Raw genomic sequence first — 20,666 nt, forward strand, 5'->3', positions numbered from 1 at the left:
AGGTCCCATTTGTTAATTTTTGCTTTTATTCCCAATATTCTGGGAAGTGGGTCATAGAAGATCCTGCTGTGATTTATGTCGGAGAGTGTTTTGCCTATGTTCTCCTCTAGGAGTTTTATAGTTTCCGGTCTTACATTTAGATCTTTAATCCATTTTGAGTTTACTTTTGTGTATGGTGTTAGAAAGTGATCTAGTTTCATTCTTTTACAAGTGGTTGACCAGTTTCCCCAGCACCACTTGTTAAAGAGATTGTCTTTACTTCCCTGTATATTCTTGCCTCCTTTGTCAAAGATAGGTGTCCATAGGTGCGTGGATTTATCTCTGGGCTTTCTGTTTTGTTCCATTGATCTATATTTCTGTCTTTGTGCCAGTATCATACTGTCCTGATGACTGTGGCTTTGTAGTAGAGCCTGAAGTCAGGCAGGTTGATTCCTCCAGTTCCATTCTTCTTTCTCATGATTGCTTTTGCTATTCGAGGTTTTTTTGTATTTCCATACAAATTGTGAAATTATTTTTCTAGTTCTGTGAAAAATACCATTGGTAGCTTGATAGGAATTGCATTGAATCTATAGATTTCTTTGGGTAGTATGCTCATTTTCACGATATTGATTCTTCCGATCCATGAACACAGTATATTTCTCCATCTATTAGTGTCCTCTTTGATTTCTTTCACCAGTGTTTTATAGTTTTCTATATATAGGTCTTTAGTTTCTTTAGGTAGATATATTCCTAAGTATTTTATTCTTTTTGTTGCAATGGTGAATGGAATTGTTTCCTTAATTTCTCTTCCTATTTTCTCATTACTAGTGTATAGGAATGCAAGGGATTTCTGTGTGGTGATTTTATATCCTGCAACTTTATGATATTGATTGATTAGCTCTAGTAATTTTCTGGTGGAGTCTTTAGGGTTTTTTATGTAGAGGATCATGTCATCTGCAAACAGTGAGGGTTTTACTTCTTCTTTTCCAGTTTGGATTCCTTTTATTTCTTTTTCTACTCTGATTGCTGTGGCCAAAACTTCCAAAACTATGTTGAAAATAGTGGTGAGAGTGGGCACCCTTGTCTTGTTCCTGACTTTAGGAGAAATGCTTTCAATTTTTCACCATTGAGGATAATGTTTGCTGTGGGTTTGTCATATTAAGCTTTTATTATGTTGAGGTATGTTCCTTCTATTCCTGCTTTCTGGAGGGTTTTTTTAAAATCATAAATGGATGTTGAATTTTGTCAAAGGCTTTCTCTGCATCTATTGAGATAATCATATGGTTTTATTTTTCAATTTGTTAATGTGGTGGATTACATCGATTGATTTGTGAATACTGAAGAATCCTTGCATCCCTGGGATAAAGCCCTCTTGGTCATTATGTATGATCTTTTTAATATGTTGTTGGATTCTGTTTGCTAGAAGTTTGTTAAGGATTTTTGCATGTGGTAATTTTAAAACTTTTTAAATATCATTTTTATGCTGTCTTTGTGTTATTTTGTTTTCTGTCTTTTGTTTGTGACAAAAATCTCCTGCTGTCCTTACACTCTAAAGAACGTTAAATACCAGATAATAGTATACCACCTATACAGAAGTAAAATGATGAGAACTCTCAAATTCTACAATTAGGAGTTTTCATTTATATGTAGTGTCAAAATAAAGAGATTGTGCAGTGTTGGTGGTATAGTGGTGAGCATAGCTACTTTCCAAAATAAATAGATTCACAAACATGCAGTGTTTAGATTTAATAATGTCCATTTCTTTAAGAAAATCTAGATGAGTGCACATTACAACAAAATAAAAGCAGAATGAAATAAAGAACTTATAATGATGGGTAACACTCAAATGTTGTTATTACTGCTCTAATGCTCTATATGTTCATTTCATTTAATACCCACAAGTGTCTTTATAATTTAGATATTTTGCTATATTATTTATAGGAAATTGACACAGAAAAGTTAAGTAATTTACTGGAGTCATAAAGCTTACATGGGCAGAGCAAGGGTGTGAATATAGGCAACTGGGATCTTAAGGCAATGCACCTAACCATTGTGCTCTAATGAAAACGGAAGTAAAACTGGATAAATGTTCTGTAAAAGGAATACTTGTCAGTACTAAATAATTTTAAAATTAGAATGAGACCAAAGAACTATAGAAATTATGACTAAACTCCATAATATAATTGATTAAAAAGTCACATCTCATGCTTAGTCACTTGGTTGTGTCCAACTCTTCTGCATCCGCATGGGCTGTAGCCCAGCAGGCTCCTCTGTTCATGGGATTTCCCAGGCAAGAATCTGGATTGGGTTGTCATTTCCTTCTTCGGGGGGTCTTCCTAACCCAGGGACTGAACTCATGTCTCTTGTGTCCCCTGCATTGCAGGTGGATTCTTTACCACTAAGCCATTGCAGAAGCCCCTCCCTCAAAAAAAAGTCACATAATGTAAAGCAATAATTAATGAACGATACCCAGAAACAATAATCCCAGAAAATAGAAAAAAAGGCAGGAAGGGAGTGAATTAAAGTGGCAGACAGAAGATGGAGACTGTTAAAGTAAAATAAATCTGTAATCTTTCATGGGAGCTGTCAACATGCTTTGTTCTTATGGTTTAAATTCATAAGTATATATTCAAGATGTCCAAAATTATAAAAAGAAAATAAAAATAGTTAAATACCATAGAGGACAATAAATTGAATAAAATCTGTAACAAAGTTGATCAATAAGACAAAAAACGAAGTGTCAAGATAAAATACATAAATAATTAATTCAGAAGATACAACATTTAACTGAATTCTAGAAAGAAGGTGATGGTGGTTGTGTGAGAGGGTAGAAGGAAAAACAGACCAGAGGGTAGAAAGAAAAACAGATAAAAACGAGATAAAATTTCTTGTATTTTATTTTTCATTCTCAGTATAGCCAGGAAGAGGAGAGGGTGGTAGAGAGCTCCCTTACAGTTAGTGGTCTAGAATTCTACCTTAAGTTCAAGCACTTGGCAACACAAACTCATTTCCTTTTATTCTATGTTCTTGTTCACTACTTAAAATATTGCAGGTATTTCCCCAATGTCCTTTTCACAGCTGCCTTCACCTCCATGTTCTTTAGGCTGTAGATGAGGGGGTTCAGCATGGGTGTGACCGCACTGTACTGCAAGGATGAGAGCAAATCTAGGGAGGAACCAGAAGTGGGCATGAGATAGCGAATCAAACCTGACCCAAAGAACAGGATCACTGCAATGATGTGGGAGGAGCAGGTGGAGAAGGCCTTGCTTCTGCCTGTTGTGGAGCTGATGCTCAGGATGGTGGAGACAATGTGAGCATAAGAGAAGAAGACTGGGAGGAAGGTTCCAAGACCATGTAGTAAGATGGAGCAGATCAGGATGTCAATATTGATAGAGATATCAGAGCAAGACAGAGGGAAGAGGGAGGGCAGCTCACAGGTATAGTGGTGGATGGTTTGTGCCTCACAGAAGTCCAGGTTAACAGCCAAAAGCACAATGACAACTGAATTGAGGGAGGCCAGGCCCCATGAGGCCAGTATAAGCTTTACACAGAGCTGGGTGCTCATCAGCTGGCTGTAGAGCAGTGGGTGGCAGATGGCGGCATAGCGGTCATAGGCCATCATTGAGAGAAGAAAAGCTTCAGTCCCTGCAGTGATAAACACAAAGAAGACCTGGGCCAGGCAGCCCTCGACAGAGATTGTTTCTTCTCAGACAGGAGGTCCTTCAGGAGCTTGGGCACAGTGACAGAGGAGAAGCAGAGGTCTAGGAATGATAGATTACTCAAGAAGAAGTACATGGGCGTGTGGAGGTGGGAGTCAGCCCTGATCAGCAGCAGCATCGTCAGGTTCCCCATCACGGTCAGGAGGTAAATCACCAGGAAGAGCACAAAGAGCAGAGCCTGGATGTGGGGGTCGTCTGACAGCCCAGTGAGGATGAACTCGGTAATGGTGCTGTGGTTCCTCAAGGCCATTTGTGGAGGCTGTTTCCTTGAAATAAAATAGAGAGATGAGACGTCCTGTCTTTTTCAGAGTTTCACTCCTCTTCTTATACGTTCCTTTCTACTCTGCCTAGACTCTGTGCTCAGACATCTCAAAACTGCCCCATCTGTATCTCAGTAAGTGTTTTCATCCTGTTTTGTTATCACTTCTCTTGGGTCTCAGTCTTCACATACCTCAGAGATTCCTATAAAAATGAGTATCTCTGGATTACCTGCACATTTATAGAACTTGATTCTGTTCCACCCATTTTACAGTTTAGAAATCCTGAAAATTCTAGCACATATCTGCAGTGATTTTCTAAACCTTTTCTTCTCTTTTCAGTTTCTCAATCATATATATACATATTTTTCTTTAAAACCTTGCTAAGATTGATGATGACTCTGAGCAGTCTCATCCTTTTAGTCCAGTGGCTTCAGTTATAGTAATGCCTGGCAGAAATATTTCAGTGTTGCTATACAGTCTATCCATGTTGCATAGGGGCTACTATTGTTGAATTTCAAGGATGGTGTTATCTACACAGGTGTGCTGTCTCATGTCATTGCAAAACCCTTTGATGCACTCTCATTTTTTTATAATCCACAAGTGATTTTGCCGTTGCTGCAAGAAGCTCTTGCACTCATGTTGTGGATACATTATTCTGTTTTCCCAGGAGGGTCAAAGTGGAAAGAGTCTCATAATTTTCATTTAAACTTTATTGCATCCTATTATTTAAAGTATCAGCTGTGTCCAAGAGGACCAGATGGTTAGTAGTTTATGTTAATAATGATACTAAGAACCATTTTGAAGCCTAATTTCTGGCACTAAATGGTAAGTCACTGTCTTAGGTGAAGATTCCTGCCTCACTTAGACCTTTTGAGGCTAATTTACAGGCATTCTGTTTTTGTCTGTCAATCCACAGTCTGATCCTGTAGTAGTCTTCTGTCCTCCTAAGAACATAATCTTGCTGATTCAGAGAACCCTGTTTCTAACCCTTCCAGCTTGCCAGAAATCTGTTCAGTTCAGTTCAGTTCAGTTCAGTTGCTCAGTTGTGTCCGACTCTTTGCGACCCCATGAATCGCAGCATGCCAGGCCTCCCTGTCCATCACCAACTCCCAGAGATCACTCAGACTAACGTCCACTGAGTCCGTGATGCCATCCAGCCATCTCATCCTGGGTCGTCCCCTTCTCCCCCTGCCCCCAATCCCTCCCAGCATCACAGTCTTTTCCAATGAGTCAGCTCTTCACATGAGGTGGCCAAAGTACTGGAGTTTCAGCTTTAGCATCAGTCCTTCCAAAGAAATCCCAGGATTGATCTCCTTCAGAATGGACTGGTTGGATCTCCTTGCAGTCCAAGGGACTCTCAAGAGTCTTCTCCAGCACCACAGTTCAAACGCATCAATTCTTCAGTGCTCAGCCTTCTTCACAGTCCAACTCTCACATCCATACATGACCACAGGAAAAACCATAGCCTTGACTAGACAGACCTTAGATGGCAAAGTAATGTCTGCTTTTGAATATGCTATCTAGGTTGGTCATAACTTTTCTTCCAAGGAGTAAGCGTCTTTTAATTTCATGGCTGCAGTCACCATCTGCAGTGATTTTGGAGCCCCAAAAAATAAAGTCTGGCACTGTTTCCACTGTTTCCCCATCTATTTCCCATGAAGTGATGGGACCAGATGCCATGATCTTCGTTTTCTGAATGTTGAACTTTAAGCCAACTTTTTTGTTCTCCTCTTTCACTTTCGTCAAGAGGCTTTTTAGTTCCTCTTCACTTTCTGCCATAAGGGTGGTGTCATCTGCATATCTGAGGTTATTGATATTTCTCCCGGCAATCTTGATTCCAGCTTGTGTTTCTTCCAGCCCAGCGTTTCTCATGATGTACTCTGCATATAAGTTAAATAAGCAGGGTGACAATATACAGCCTTGATGTACTTCTTTTCCTATTTGGAACCAGTCTGTTGTTCCATGTCCAGTTCTAACTGTTGCTTCCTGACCTGCATATAGGTTTCTCAAGAGGCAGGTCAGGTGGTCTGGTATTCCCATCTCTTTCAGAATTTTCCACAGTTTATTGTGATCCACACAGTCAAAGGCTTTGTTACCAGGTGCTAACTTATGTCAAGAGAAGTTTGAATTTTGATTTCATTAACAATCCCATAAACCCAAGCTGAAGTCCATCTTAGACTCAAGTCTAGGTTACCTATGTGCCAGAATAGAGGGCAGTGTTCACCTTTGAATGTCTTTGGGATGTTAGCTTAGACCCAATGATGGTGAAGCATAACCAGCTGGAGAAATGTCTTTTGAGGATCCTGCATGGATGAAATGTAAATACTCTTGAAAGCAGTATCTTGAATTTCGCCAGGCAAAATAAATGATGAGTGAAAGCAAGTCTTTCCAATGATTTAGATATTTCAAAATATTTATTGAATGGCTATCTTGAAAATTGCTTCCATTCTTCCACTTTCATTCACAAAAGGGGACCTGGCCAGTGTCCACAGTGTTCACAGGGGCTTCAAGCTTTCTTCTTAAGAACACCGTAGCATTTGCAGAGAATCACTTTCTGTCCTACCTGACACCCACATTTTGTGGGAATAAGGTGGCAGCTTCTTCTCTTACATGATTTTCCAGTTATCACTTAGGAAGGAATATCCTACTCCCTTGCCATCTCTAAACAGTATCTCAAATTGATATCTGAAATTTCTTTAATGATCAGGAGCAACTCTTTTCATTTAAATTCTATAATTAAGCATAAAATAAACCAAATTTGCAGTCATTTTTAGAAAGGGATGATATTGACTTCATTGAATCCTGAAGTATAGAAGATTGATGCCAGATTTATAATATTTTTAATATATATCTTATTTATAATATGTAAATGTATTAGAATATATTACATAATATAATATAGTATATTATTATATTAAATACTATAATATAATATTTAAATATATAATATTTATAATATTTTGAGTGAGAGCAGAAAAAGACTAAAGGAAGAAACTGAGAGGTTAATTGTGGATGGGTAGGAGATGTAAAAAGTGGATTTCAGAAGTGTCTTCGATAAGCACCTGTGTCACCATTTTGTCAACATAGATACTTCCTATCCATGGCACATCTGGCCATATGATCTATATCTCTTACAAAGAGATGAAGTAGGATACTGGATATGTCTCTATTTTATAGTTCTCAGAAGGTTCACTAAAATAAACATCTTCCCTAATTCACCTGTTTAATAGAGAAAATCCAAATGTATTTCACCAATTTTGGATTTAAGTCCAAAGTTAAGAGGAACAACTCTGATGGAGATATTATCTTAGTTACCTGAGCTTGCCTGGATCAGTTATTTGACAGCAGTTTTCTATAAAATGAGAGACTTTTTAGGTGTCTGGTGAAGAGCCCTGCTTGAACTGGCTGCTAAGAGAAGTTTCTGGAATGAAGAATTGAATGAAGGGTGTGTGTGTGGAAGGTCAGACTGGACAAAGTGACTTGAGGGATCCAGCATATTGAGGGGTAACAGTCAGACCCTAGGTGCAAGAGAGAGGAACCTGAACTTTGAGAAGGATATCAGCCCTGGAAGCAGGAAGGACCAAAGGCAAACTTTGTCCTTTTGAACTGCTTGTCAGGATTCTCCTCTTCTATGCATCCTTGCACTGTTAACAGTATCTCTGAAGTGAATAGACATGAGGGTGATTTCAATCATGGAAAAAAATCTACTACAGTTCTCCTAACTGGAGTACTGAGAAAGCAGATAAATAGGTACCTCAAACACTGTAATATCTATCACTGATACCCTCATTTCATTCCAGGCTTCAGCTTTGTGCAATCTTTTGGGATCCTGAAACAGGAGAGGATGGATGCCCAGGCTTTAAAGTGTTACTGTCCTTTGTGTTAAGCAGAGAAGGAAGAAAGACCTTTCAGAGAAGGTGTCCAAGGCAGCTGTACAAATGCCCCACTTGGAGAAGCAGGTATCAGAGTCCTATCCAGGGGAGATGGCCTGCCAAAGAGTAGGATATTTCCACCTCTACCTGAGGGATGAGGAATGGGCGGCTCCAGGTTTTGGACTAATGAACTGTATCATGAAGTGGCAGGAGCAGGAGGTGGAGGAGAGGATAGGCAGCAGAATTAAAACAAACACGGAACTTTATAAGCAGAAAAATAGGGGGAGAACACCAGAAAATCAGAGAAGATATTACCATTCTCCTGGCTCTTCTTGGAGGAAGCAGCTCCACATACTCTGTCTTTTCCATCTTGGGTAGACAGGTCATAGGTAAAGTCTCCCTACAAGGGAACCTCTGTCACGAGAGGCTGACTCTTTACTATTGAGTATATAGCTTTTTCTCTTTGCTATCAGCTAGTGAAGGAAATTAGAATACTTCAAGCTCTGGAAGCAATAGGTATGCCACAGTTATCAGGATTCTTCCCTGAATGACTTAACCTAGAGTGCTGTCATTCTGCAATGCAGGGCATGGTATAGAAAGATAAGGAAGATTTATCTAAAGAAGCTCATATTTTGAACAACAGGCATGTATTTCATTAAAATCTTCTTACATGATCTCAAGTACAGTAACTTGTCTTCTCTTCACTCATTTCCTCTCTGATTCTAAATACTCTTTTAAGAGCATCACTTGAAGAAAGAACTCTAATAGAACCAATCAGAAGGCCATCTGTGCTTCTTCTGTAGCCAAGGGCTGAGTTTGGGACCCAGTGGAAGCTGCGGTATTGCCCTGTATTCCCTGAAGTCTCAGCCTGAAGCCAAGCTCTTGGCTCTCTAACTGCAGTTTCCAGTTAACTGGAAAGTTAAACTTAGTAGGAGGCACAGGGGATTCTTTCCAGGACAATATTTGAAGTTTCTGATTAAGGCAATTATTTAAAACCTAGAAGAGAACTCTTACTAGCCTTGGTGGGGGTGGGGGAGAAAGGAGAATAATAAAAAGTCTTTAAGAAATAACTGCTGAAAAGCTGACATTTTCCTCAGGTAACATGGAGCTGAGAATGTGCTTTAGGGATTGTCACGGGAGATGAGCTATGACACAGTACTGATCTCTAGGTCATTTTTGAGTGTACATTTGAGTTTTCTGTATTTTCACAATAGGATTGTCTATTATAATAATTAAATGAGAGCAGATAACCATTCTTAGGAAATTAAACCTTAAGTTTCTAGAGCTTCTATTGTTAGTATATAATGAATTTTAAAAAGAGTTTGTTAAGGTATATATACCGTGTGTGTGTGTGTATATATACATATATATATGTATGTATATATACACCTTATATATAAAGTATATAATCAGTTCAGTTCAGTTCAGTCGCTCAGTTGTGTCATGCCAGGCCTTCCTGTCCATCACCATCTCCTGGAGTTCACTCAAACTCACGTCCATCAAGTCGGTGATGCCATCCAGCCATCTCATCCTCTGTCGTCCCCTTTTCCTCCTGCCCCCAATCCCTCCCAGCATCAGAGTCTTTTCCAATGAGTCAACTCTTCGCATCAGGTAGCCAAAGTATTGAAGCTTCAGCTTCAGCATCAGTCCTTCCAATGAATATTTGGGGTTGATTTCCTTTATGACTGACTGGTTTGATCTCCTTGCAGTCCAAGGGACTCTCAAGAGTCTTCTCCAACAGCACAGTTCAAAAGCATCAGTTCTTCAAAGCTCCACCTTGCTTCTGGTCCAACTCTCACATTTGTACATGACTACTGAGAAAAAGCATAGTTTTGGTTATATGAATCTTTGTTGGCAAAGTGGTTGTCTCTGGTTTTTAATGTGTCATAGCTTTTCTTCCAAGGAGCAAGCGTCTTCAAATTTCATGGCTGAAGTCACTGAGTGCAGTAATTTTGGATCCCAAGGAAAGAAAATCTGTCACTGTTTCCACGCTTGCCCCTTCTATTTGTCCTGAAGTGATGAGACTACATGCCATGATCTTCGTTTTTTGAATGTTGATTTTTAAGGCAGATTTTTTCACTCTCTTCTTTCACCCTTATCACCCTTTAGTTCCTCTTTACTTTCTGCCATTAGAGTGTTATCATGTGCATATCTGAGGTTGTTAATATTTCTCCCAGAAATCTTAATTCCAACTTGTGATTCATTCAGCCCAGCATTTTGCATGGTGTACTCTGCATATAAGTTAAATAATCAGGGTGACAACATACAGTCTTGACACATTTCTTTCCCAATTTGGAAGCAATCCGCTGTTCCATATTCGGATCTCAGTTCAGTTAGTTCAGTTGCTGAGTCCTGTCCAACTCTTTGTGACCCCATGGACTGCTGCACACCAGGCTTAGCTGTCCGTCACCAGCTCCTGGAACTTGCTCAAACTCATTTCTATCGAGTCAGTAATGCCATCCAACCATCTCATCCTCTGTCATCCCATTCTCCGGCCTTCAATCTTTCCCAGCATCAGGGTCTTTTCCAGTGAGTCAGTTCCTCGAATCAGGTGGCCAAAGTTCTACTACACTATTCTACATCCTGTTCTACAACTGGAAAATTCTTAAAGAGATGGAAATACCAGACCACCTTACTTGTCTCTGAGGAACCTGTATGCAGGTCAAGAGGCAACAGTTAGAACATTGGGATACATGTATCTTTTTGAATTACGATTTTCTCAGGGTATCTCAGTAGTGGGATTGCTGAGTCATATGATAATTTTATTCCTAGTTTTTAAGGAGTCTCCATGCTTTTCTCCACAGTGACTGTGTCAATTTACATTCCTACCAGCAGTGCAAAAGGGTTTCCTTTTTTTCCACATCCTCTCCAGCATTTATTATTTGTAGGTATTTTGATTACGGCCATTCTGACCAGTGTGAGGTGATACCTCATTATAGTTTTGATTTGCATTTCTCTAAAAATAAGCGATGTTGAGCACCTTTCCATGTGCTCATTGGCCATCTGCATGTCATCTTTGAAGAAATGTCTGTTTCGGTCTGCTGCCCATGTTTTGAGTTGTTTGTTTTTTTTGATGTTGAGTTGCATGAGTTGCTTTTATATTTTGGAGATTAATCCTTTGTCAGTTGATTCATTTGTGAATGTCTTCTTCCAGTTCAGTTCAGTTCAGTTGCTCAGTCATGTCCAACTCTTTGTGACCCTATGAACCGCAGCACGCCAGGCCTCCCTGTCCATCACCAACTCCCAGACTCTACCCAAACCGACGCCCATTGAGTTGGTGATGCCATCCAACCATCTCATCCTCCGTCGTCCCCTTCTCCTCCTACCCTCAATCTTTCCCAGCATCAGGGTCTTTTCAAATGAGTCAGCTCTTTGCATCAGGTGGCCAAAGTATTGGAGTTTCAGCATCAACATCAGTCCTTCTAATGAACACCCAGGACCGATCTCCTTTAGGATGGACTGGTTGGATCTCCTTGCAGTCCAAGGGACTCTCAAGAGTTTTCTCCAACACCACAGTTCAAAAGCATCATTTCTTCAGTGCTCAGCTTTCTTTATAGTCCAGCTCTCACATCCATACATGAATAGGGTTGTCTTTTCATCTTGTTTATGGTTTCCTTTGCTGTGCAAATCCTTTTAAGTTGAATGAGGTCCAACGTGCTTAGTTTTGTTTTTATTTTCATTATTCTAGAGGATAGGTCAAAGAGGATCTTGCCGTGATTTATGTCAAAGGGTTCTGCCTATGTTTTCCTCTAAAAGTTTTATAGTATATGGGTTTACATTTAGTTTGTAATCCATTTTAAGTTTTTAAAATTAATTTATTTTTATTTGAAGGATAATTGCTTTACAGAGTTTTGTTGTTTTCTGTCAAACATCAGCATGAATCAACCATAGGTATGTATATGTCCCCTTCCTATTGAACCTCCCTCCCTTTCCCCTTTCCATCCCACCCCTCTAGGTTGATACAAAGCCCCTCTTCAGTTCCCTGAGTCACAGAGAAAATTCTCATCGGCTATCTATTTTCCGTGTTACTCTCTCCATTTTCCAGTTTCCATGTTACTCTCTCCATACATCTCACCCTCTTCTCCTCCCACCCCATGTCTATAAGTCTACTCTCTATGTCTGATTCTCCATTGCTGCCCTGCAAATAAATCTATTGATACCATCTTTCTAGATTCCATATATATTCATTAGTATATGATATTTATCTTCCTCTTTCTGCTTTACTTCATTCTATATAATAGGCTCTAGGTTCATCCACCTCATTAGCACTGGCTCAAATGCATTCCATTTTATGGCTGAGTAATATTCCATTGTATATATGTATCACAGCTTCTTTATCCATTCATCTGTTGATGAATATCTATGTTCCAGGTTGTAAATAGTGCTGCAGTAAACATTGGGGTTCATGTGTCTTTTTCAGTTTTGGTTTCCTCAGGGTATATGCCTAGGAGTGGGATTTCTGGGTCATATTGTGGTTTTATTCCTAGTTTTTTAAGGAATCTCCATACTGTCTTCCACAGTGGCTGTCTCAACTTACATTACCACCAACAGTACAAGAGGGTTCCCTTTTTTCCACACCCTCTCCAGCATTTATTTTTTGTAGACTTAAAAAAATTTTTTTATTTTTACTTTATTTTACTTTACAATACAGTATTGGTTTTGCCATACATTGACATGAATCCACCACGGGTGTACATGAGTTCCCAGTCCTGAACCCCCCTCCCACCTCCCACCCCAAATCATCTCTCTGGATCATCCCTGTGCACCAGCCCCAAGCATCCTGTATCCTGTATCGAACATAGACTGGCGATTCATTTCTTCTATGATAGTATACATGTTTCAGTGCCATTCTCCCAAATCATCCCACCCTCTCCCTCTCCCATAGAGTCCAAAAGTCCGTTCTATACATCTGTGTCTCTTTTGCTGTCTCGCATACAGGGTCATCATTACCATCTTTCTAAATTCCATATATATGTGTTAGTATACTGTATTGGTGTTTTACTTTCTGGCTTACTTCACTCTGTATAATCGGCTCCAGTTTCATCCATCTCATTAGAACTGATTCAAATGTATTCTTTTTAATGGCTGAGTAATACTTCATTGTGTATATGTACCACTGCTTTCTTATCCATTCATCTGCTGATGGACATCTAGGTTGTTTCCATGTCCTGGCTATTATAAACAGTGCTGCAATAAACATTGGGGTACATGTGTCTCTTTCAATTCTGGTTTCCTCAGTGTGTATGCCCAGCAGTGGGATTACTGGGTCATAAGGCAGTTCTATTTGCAATTTTTAAAGGAATCTCTACACTGTTCTCCATAGTGGCTGTACTAGTTTGCATTCCCACCAACAGTGTAAGAGGGTTCCCTTTTCTCCACACCCTCTCCAGCATTTATTGCTTGCAGACTTTTGGATCGCAGCCATTCTGACTGGTGTGAAATGGTACCTCATTGTGGTTTTGATTTGCATTTCTCTGATAATGAGTGATGTTGAGCATCTTTTCATGTGTTTGTTAGCCATCTGTATGTCTTCTTTGGAGAAATGTCTGTTGAGGTTTTTTCCCCACTTTTTGATTGGGTTTTTATTTTCCCATTTTATTTTTGTGTATGGTATTAGAAAGTGTTCTAATTTCATTCTTTTACATGTACCTGTCCAGTTTTCCAAGCACCACTTATTGAAGAGGCTGTCTTTTCTCCGTTGGATATTATTGTCAAAAATAAGGTGCCTGTAGGTGTGTGGGCTTGTCTCTGGCCTCCTGTCCTGTTCCAGTGATAGATGTTTCTGTTTTTGTGCCCATACAGTACTGTCTTGATGACTATTACTTTGTAGTATAGTCTGAAGTCAAGAAGGTTAATTCTTCCACCTCTGTTTTTCTTTTTCAATATAGCTTTGGCATTTGGGGAGTCTTTTATATTTCCATACAAATTGTGAACTTTTTTGTTCTAGTGTTGTGAAAAATGTCTTTTGTAATTTGATAGGGATTACAATGACTCTGTAGATTGCTTTGGGTAGTATAGTCATTTTCACAGTATTAATTCTTCCAATCCAGGAACATGGTATATCTCTCCATCTGTTTGTGTCTTTAATTTCTTTCATCAATGTCTTATAGTTTTCTTATAGGTCTTTTTCTCTTTAGGTAGGTTTGTTCCTAGGTTTTTTATTATTTTTGTTGCAATGGTGAATGGCATTGTTTTTTTAGTTTCTCTTCCTGAGTTTTTATTTTAGTGTATAGGAATACGAGGGATTTCTGTGTATTAATTTTTCATCTTGTGACTTTACGAAATTCATTAATTCAGTTCAGTCGCTCAGTCGTGTCCGACTCTTTGTGACCCCATGAATCGCAGCACACCAGGCCTCCCTGTCCATCACTATCTCCTGGAGTTCACTCAGACTCACGTCCATCGAGTCAGTGATGCCATCCAGCCATCTCATCCTCTGTCGTCCCCTTCTCCTTCTGCCCCCAATCCCTCCCAGCATCAGAGTCTTTTCCAATGAGTCCACTCGTCGCATGAGGTGGCCAAAGTACTGGAGTTTCAGCTTTAGCATCAGTCCTTCCAAAGAAATCCCAGGATTGATCTCCTTCAGAATGGACTGGTTGGATCTCCTTGCAGTCCAGGGGACTCTCAAGAGTCTTCTCCAACACCACATTTCAAAAGCATCAATTCTTCGGCACTCAGCCTTCTTCACAGTCCAAGTCTCACATCCATACATGACCACTGGAAAAACCATAGCCTTGACTAGATGGACCTTAGTCGGCAAAGTAATGTCTCTGCTTTTGAACATACTATCTAGGTTGGTCATAACTTTTCTTCCAAGGAGTAAGCATCTTTTAATTTCATGGCTGCAGTCACCATCTGCAGTGATTTTGGAGCCCCCCAAAATAAAGTCTGACACTGTTTCCACGGTTTCCTCATCTATTTCCCATGAAGTGATGGGACCAGATGCTATGATCTTCGTTTTCTGAATGTTGAGCTTTAAGCCAACTTTTTCACTCTCCTCTTTCACTTTCATCAAGAGGCTTTTTAGTTCCTCTTCACTTTCTGCCATAAGGGTGGTATCATCTGCATATCTGAGGTTATTGATATTTCTCCCGGCAATCTTGATTCCAGCTTGTGTTTCTTCCAGCTCAGCGTTTCTCATGATGTACTCTGCATATAAGTTAAATAAGCAGGGTGACAATATACAGCCTTGACGTACTCCTTTTCCTATTTGGAACCAGTCTGTTGTTCCATGTCCAGTTCTAACTGTGGCTTCCTGACCTGCATACTTTTGGTGGCCTTTTTAGGACTTTCTATAAATAGTATATGTCATCTGCAAAAAGTGAGGGTTTTACTTCTTTTCCAATCTGGATTCCTTTTGTTTCTTTTTCTTCTTTGATTGCTAGGACTTCCAAAACTATATTGAACAATAGTTTTGAGAATGGGCACCCTTGTCTTGTTCCTGATTTTAGAGCAAATGCTTTCAGTTTTTCACATCAGCAATAATGTTTCCTGTGGGTTTTCATATATGGCCTTTATTATGCTGAGGTAGGTTACCTCTCCACCATCATGTCCTTGTACAAGGTCCTCTGGGCACCCTCAGGAACCTGCTGTCTGTGGCTGTGTTCTTTGCCATGTGAAATGTACCCTTGAGTGGTGCTGTAGCATCCACAGAGATGAAGGTTTAATATTCGGAGAAGACAATGGCACCCCAGTCCAGTACTCTTGCCTGGAAAATCCCATGGATGGAGGAGCCTGGTAGGTTGCAGTCCATGGGGTTGCTGAGGGTCAGACATGACTGAGCGACTTCACTTTCACGCATTGGAGAAGGAAATGGCAACCCACTCCAGTGTTCTTGCCTGGAGAATCCCAGGGACCGGGGAGCCTGGTGGGCTGCCGTCTAAGGGGTTGCACAGAGTCGGACACGACTGAAGTGACTTAGCAGGTAGCAGGTTACCTCTATGCCCATTTTCTGTATAGTTTTCATCATAAATGGGTGTTGAGTTTTGTCAAAAGCTTTCTTTGCATCTATTGAGATGATCATATGGTTTTTACCTTTCAATTTGTTAATATGGTATATCACACTGATTTGCCTATATTGAAGAATTCTTACATCCCTGGGATAATCCCTACTTGATCATGGTGTTTGATTCTTTTAATGTGTTGTTGGATTATGTTTGCTAGAATTATTGCCCTGGATATAGAAATGGAGAAAGTGAGTAAGGCTTGTGACTCCAATGAAAGAACAAGTGGGAAGACATTGAAGGTACAGACATGAAAAAGTGAAAATGTTAGTCACTTAGTCATATCTGACTCTTTGTGACCCCATGGACTGTAGCCTGCCAGTCTCCGCTGTCCAGGGAATTCTCCAGGTAAGAATACTGAAGTGAGTTGCCATTCGCTTATCCAGGGGATCTTCCTGACCCAGGTATTGAGCTCAGGTCTCCTCCATTGCAGGCAAATTCTTTACTGTCTGAGCCACCAGGGAAGCCCTCACAAACATGAGGGTTGCTAAAATGATGCATCATGGTTTCAAGACAGAGAGAAATAGAATGAAGCTCTCATAGATTGATAGTGATGGATGGAATGAAGGGATGGACTGAAGAACTGGAATTTTTAGAAAGCAAGTGAAAAAGTGAGAAACCAGGAAGATTACAACTGGAGATTAAAGAACAGTGGTGTTACCGTTCAGATGAGATGAATGATCATATCTTGAAGATCACCTAATTAGTACAAGGCTGAAATCATGTTGAGCAACAGTGGATAGAGTTAGTCATTATAGAAACGTGAAATCAGGTTATTGGATGACTTATCAACATTAATGCTGAAACTGGCTATTTGACACAGGGAACTGAGGTTTACAGGAACACTGAACCCCAGACCAAAGTGCAGTTCAAATGCGAAGGAAGGCTGAGAACAACTGGTAGAGAAAAACAGTGAAGGAGAAAAAGGGTGTGTTTTATGGGTGACCTCACAACTTCCAGGCTTAAGTGCACCAGAATTGTAGTAGCCTGACCTCTATTCTATGATGGGCCCATTTCCTGGGTATAAACAACTATAGTATCCAAGGCCCTTGGTCACAGTGACTAGTCTAGGAGTGATTAGACTTAACCAGCCTAAGTGCTTCCTTGGCAGTTTTTCTGTTCAAACTTCTCAATTCTCTATTTTAATTTCTTCTTCTTCATACATTAATATGGTCAAATCTTTTTCCCATTAAAATTTTTCTCACTTTGACACCATTTGTTATTGTTTTCCTCTTTCATTTTTTTTAATGCTAAATTCCTTGAGAGTGTGGTCTGAATTAACTGTTTTATTTTATATCTTCTTACTTTTTACTTGCTCTACACCCTGATGTCTGGCTTCCATCACCACGGCTGCCACTGATACTGCTTTTACAAATTTATGGAGAGAACATTTCATCGTATGAAGAACCATTCAGTTGGTATGGATGGTTCAGGAATAAATTGGCTCAAACCAGTTCTCTAGACAAATCAGTGTGAAAAGCCCCTTTGTATAAATATGCATTTGCCTAAAATCTCTGGTGCCGAATTTAGATTTCACATATGATGGGATGGTATCAGTCCCTCTGATGACATAACAGTTCTTTCTTAAAAATATCACTTTATTGAGGTATGATTCACATTGAAAAGTTCATACATATTTCATGTATACAACTTCATGAATTTTGTGATTAGTGTACACTTGTGAAACCGTCATGACAATCAATCAAATAAACATATCTATCACCTTTGAAAGTTTCATCCAGCCTTCCTTACTTTATTTTTTGAGATAAGTGCATCTAAAATAAGATCTACTCTCAGTGAATTTTTAAGTTACAGTACAATGTTGCTAACTGTAGGCACTATATTGGCAGTAACTTTTTGGACTTATTCACCTTCCACGATAAAATTTTGTACACTTTGACCACTGTCTCCCTGTTTTCCCTTCCCTTCAGGCCCTGACAACCACTACTCTGCTCTCTGCTTCTATGAGTTTGCCTATTTTAGTTTCCTCAATTATGTGGGATCACATAGTCTGTTTCTGGCTTATTTCGCTTAGCATAATATCCTCCAGTTTTATCCATGTTGTCCCAGATGACAGAATTTCTTTCCTTTTTAAAGGAATAGATTCCATTATATATAATATATTTATTATAATAAACATATATGTAATATGTGATTCATCATATGATCCAACTGGTCCATATGATCAAGCAGTCCTATACCTCTGGGTATATATTAACAGAATTAAATCAGGATCTTGAAGAGGTATCTGCACTTGCATGTTCAATACAGTATTGATTACAATTGCTGAGACATGGAAACAACGTAAGGATTCATCAAGGGATGGATAGGAAATGTGAGACACACACATACCTACGAACTGTAATAGTATTCATTCTGTAGAAGAAGGAAATCCTACCATTTGTGACAACATGGATGGACCTTGAGGACATTATGCTAAATGAAATAAGCCAGACACAGAACGACAAGTTTTGCATGGTATTACTTACATGTGAAATCTAAAAAAGTCAGGTTGTAGTCAAGCAGAATGGTTGCCAGTGCCTAAGTGGTGGGGAAAATGGAGAGATGTTGGTCGAAGGTAGTAAGGTCTATGCTGTGCAGAGTGATTAAGTTCTGGAGAGCTACTGTACAGCAAGCAACTGTAGTTAATGATATTGTATTGTACACTTGAAAGTTGCTAAGAGGTTAGAGCTCATGTTCACATACACACACACACACAAATAAATTATATGAGGTGATGGATGTGTTAACCTGATTATAGTAATCATTCCACAATGTATACTTCTCTAAGAACATCATATTACATCTTAAAGATACATAATTATTTGTCAAATATACCTCATGAGAGCTGGTAAAATTTTCAAAAACAGCTGAGAGTTATTAATAATATGTTAACTAAATACTCAACTTTTTAACACATCAGGATATTATTTAATCCACACAACAAGCCTATGAGTAGAGAGTATTATCAATCCTATTTTATACATGAGCAAAGGACATGGAAAATCATGAGTTTTGGTTAAAGTATAAAACTGCTGCCTAATCCCAAATCACAAAGTCGTGTACTCAACTTTAACTATAAACTGCACTGTAAACCCCTGACTCTGCTTAAATCAGAAAGTAACATGTTCTCCAGATGCTCCTTGAGGTGAATCAACAAGTAAGTTTTTATTCTTAATTTCACTCACTGAAATAATTTTCTTTGGGTCATCTATTGGCATACCATGAAGTTCATCATCTTTGTCTCTTGGCCATAAATGCAGGATACCCCAGTATAATAACTTCTTACCTTTGCTTGATAGATTGTGTGTATTAATTAATTTTTAATCTACTATTTCAGGAGTGTAAAATTATAACTTTATTATTATTTTTAAAAATTTAAATTTATTTATTTTAATTGGAGGCAATTACTTTACAATATTGTATTGGTTTTGCCATACATCAACATAAATCTGCCACGGGTATACACATGTTCCCCATCCTGAACCCCCCTCCCACCTCCTTCCCCGTACCATTCCTCTGGGTAACTTTATTTTTTTATAGTTGATAATAATTTCTCTTTCAAGCTGCCATTTAAGTCTGATGCAGAAACTTATTCCAGCCACTTAATTATGAACTCAGGCAAAGTCAGTAAATTCTCAGTCATCTACAGATGACTCATCTAAAACTCATACACATTCATGATTTTCACCTTTGTGTGTTACCATGGGAAATGTTATACTTTGGGGCAGGCACTGGTTGTCTTGTTTGTGGCGGGGCATCTAGATCACAACAGTGGCTTCCTTAATCCTCCACAACTGACTCACCCCTTCTTGTCCTCAGGTATCTCTCTCTCCTTCTTGGCAATCCATGTGGCTTGAATCACTCTCAGCCAGTTGCTGGCAATGTGGACCATGCTGAATCCTGTAGTTCAACTACTTCTTATTCTACTCATAGGATACTTTGCTGGTCACTAGCTCTCTCACTGTAAGATAATATTCTTGTATCTCTAGCAGAAACACTGAAGTCTTCATCTGTCCTCCCAGGCCTTTCTAACTCCAAAAGAAACTCAGGAGATTGTCTTCTACCTACTTATGTCTATGTGATTCATACTACCTTTTCTGGGCCATGGTGGTTGTGTCATTGTTTGTGGGAGAATTTCAAAGGGCTTACCATTTTCCTGAGCCACATACAAAGACAAAGCTCAATTCTTTATTGTCACATCGTCATACTTACTGAGAGAGATAACCTTTAATACCCGTAAGCATGCAACACGCATGGTGCAGGGGTTGGATGGCAGAGCCCCACTTGCTCACAACTAGCTCCCCTGAATTTTCTTCTCTCTTGCCCAGTTTAGTCAGGGTGTGTATGCTTGCACTTTTTCAAATACTTTCATATCTTTTCAACTTCAAATCCAAGGATTTTTGTTGTTTTTGGTTTCTGATTCTTCGATGCATAGGCAGATGAACTTGGGTTTCAAGCAAATAAAGCATAGCTTGGGAGAAAATACCCCAGTTCCATAGTACTTTCAATAACACTCTACAATTTCACAGATGCTTTTGAGTCTTTTGCCACTTGATCCTCTCACTAGCTCCATGATGGTGAATGGTCATATATTATACTCTCAAGTTGGTCTTCAGGGCTATTTACATAGAAGCTCATTTTCCTGACTAAACATCATGCTCTGACTTTTCTGTCTGTCATGTGTTAAAAATTGATATATCTTTTGCTTCTTCTAACCCACTTACAAAATTGTTTGAGGTAGCCCTGTCATCTTCTGTTTTTTGATACACTATCTGTTCTCCACAACATTGCCCTTTCTGAAAGAGAAGAATTTTAAAACTGTTTTGGAAT

At 39.3% G+C, this 20,666-nt stretch overlaps 1 pseudogene; it reads right to left on the reverse strand.

Annotated features, from left to right (window-relative positions):
• Positions 1–3,013: 3,013 nt before the first annotated feature.
• Positions 3,014–3,948, reverse strand: LOC138438207 (olfactory receptor 8S1-like; annotated as a pseudogene).
• Between the last annotated feature and the right edge of the window lie 16,718 nt (positions 3,949–20,666).

This window comes from Ovis canadensis, chromosome 3 (assembly GCF_042477335.2).
Source record: "Ovis canadensis isolate MfBH-ARS-UI-01 breed Bighorn chromosome 3, ARS-UI_OviCan_v2, whole genome shotgun sequence".
Taxonomy (NCBI): Eukaryota; Metazoa; Chordata; class Mammalia; order Artiodactyla; family Bovidae; genus Ovis; species Ovis canadensis.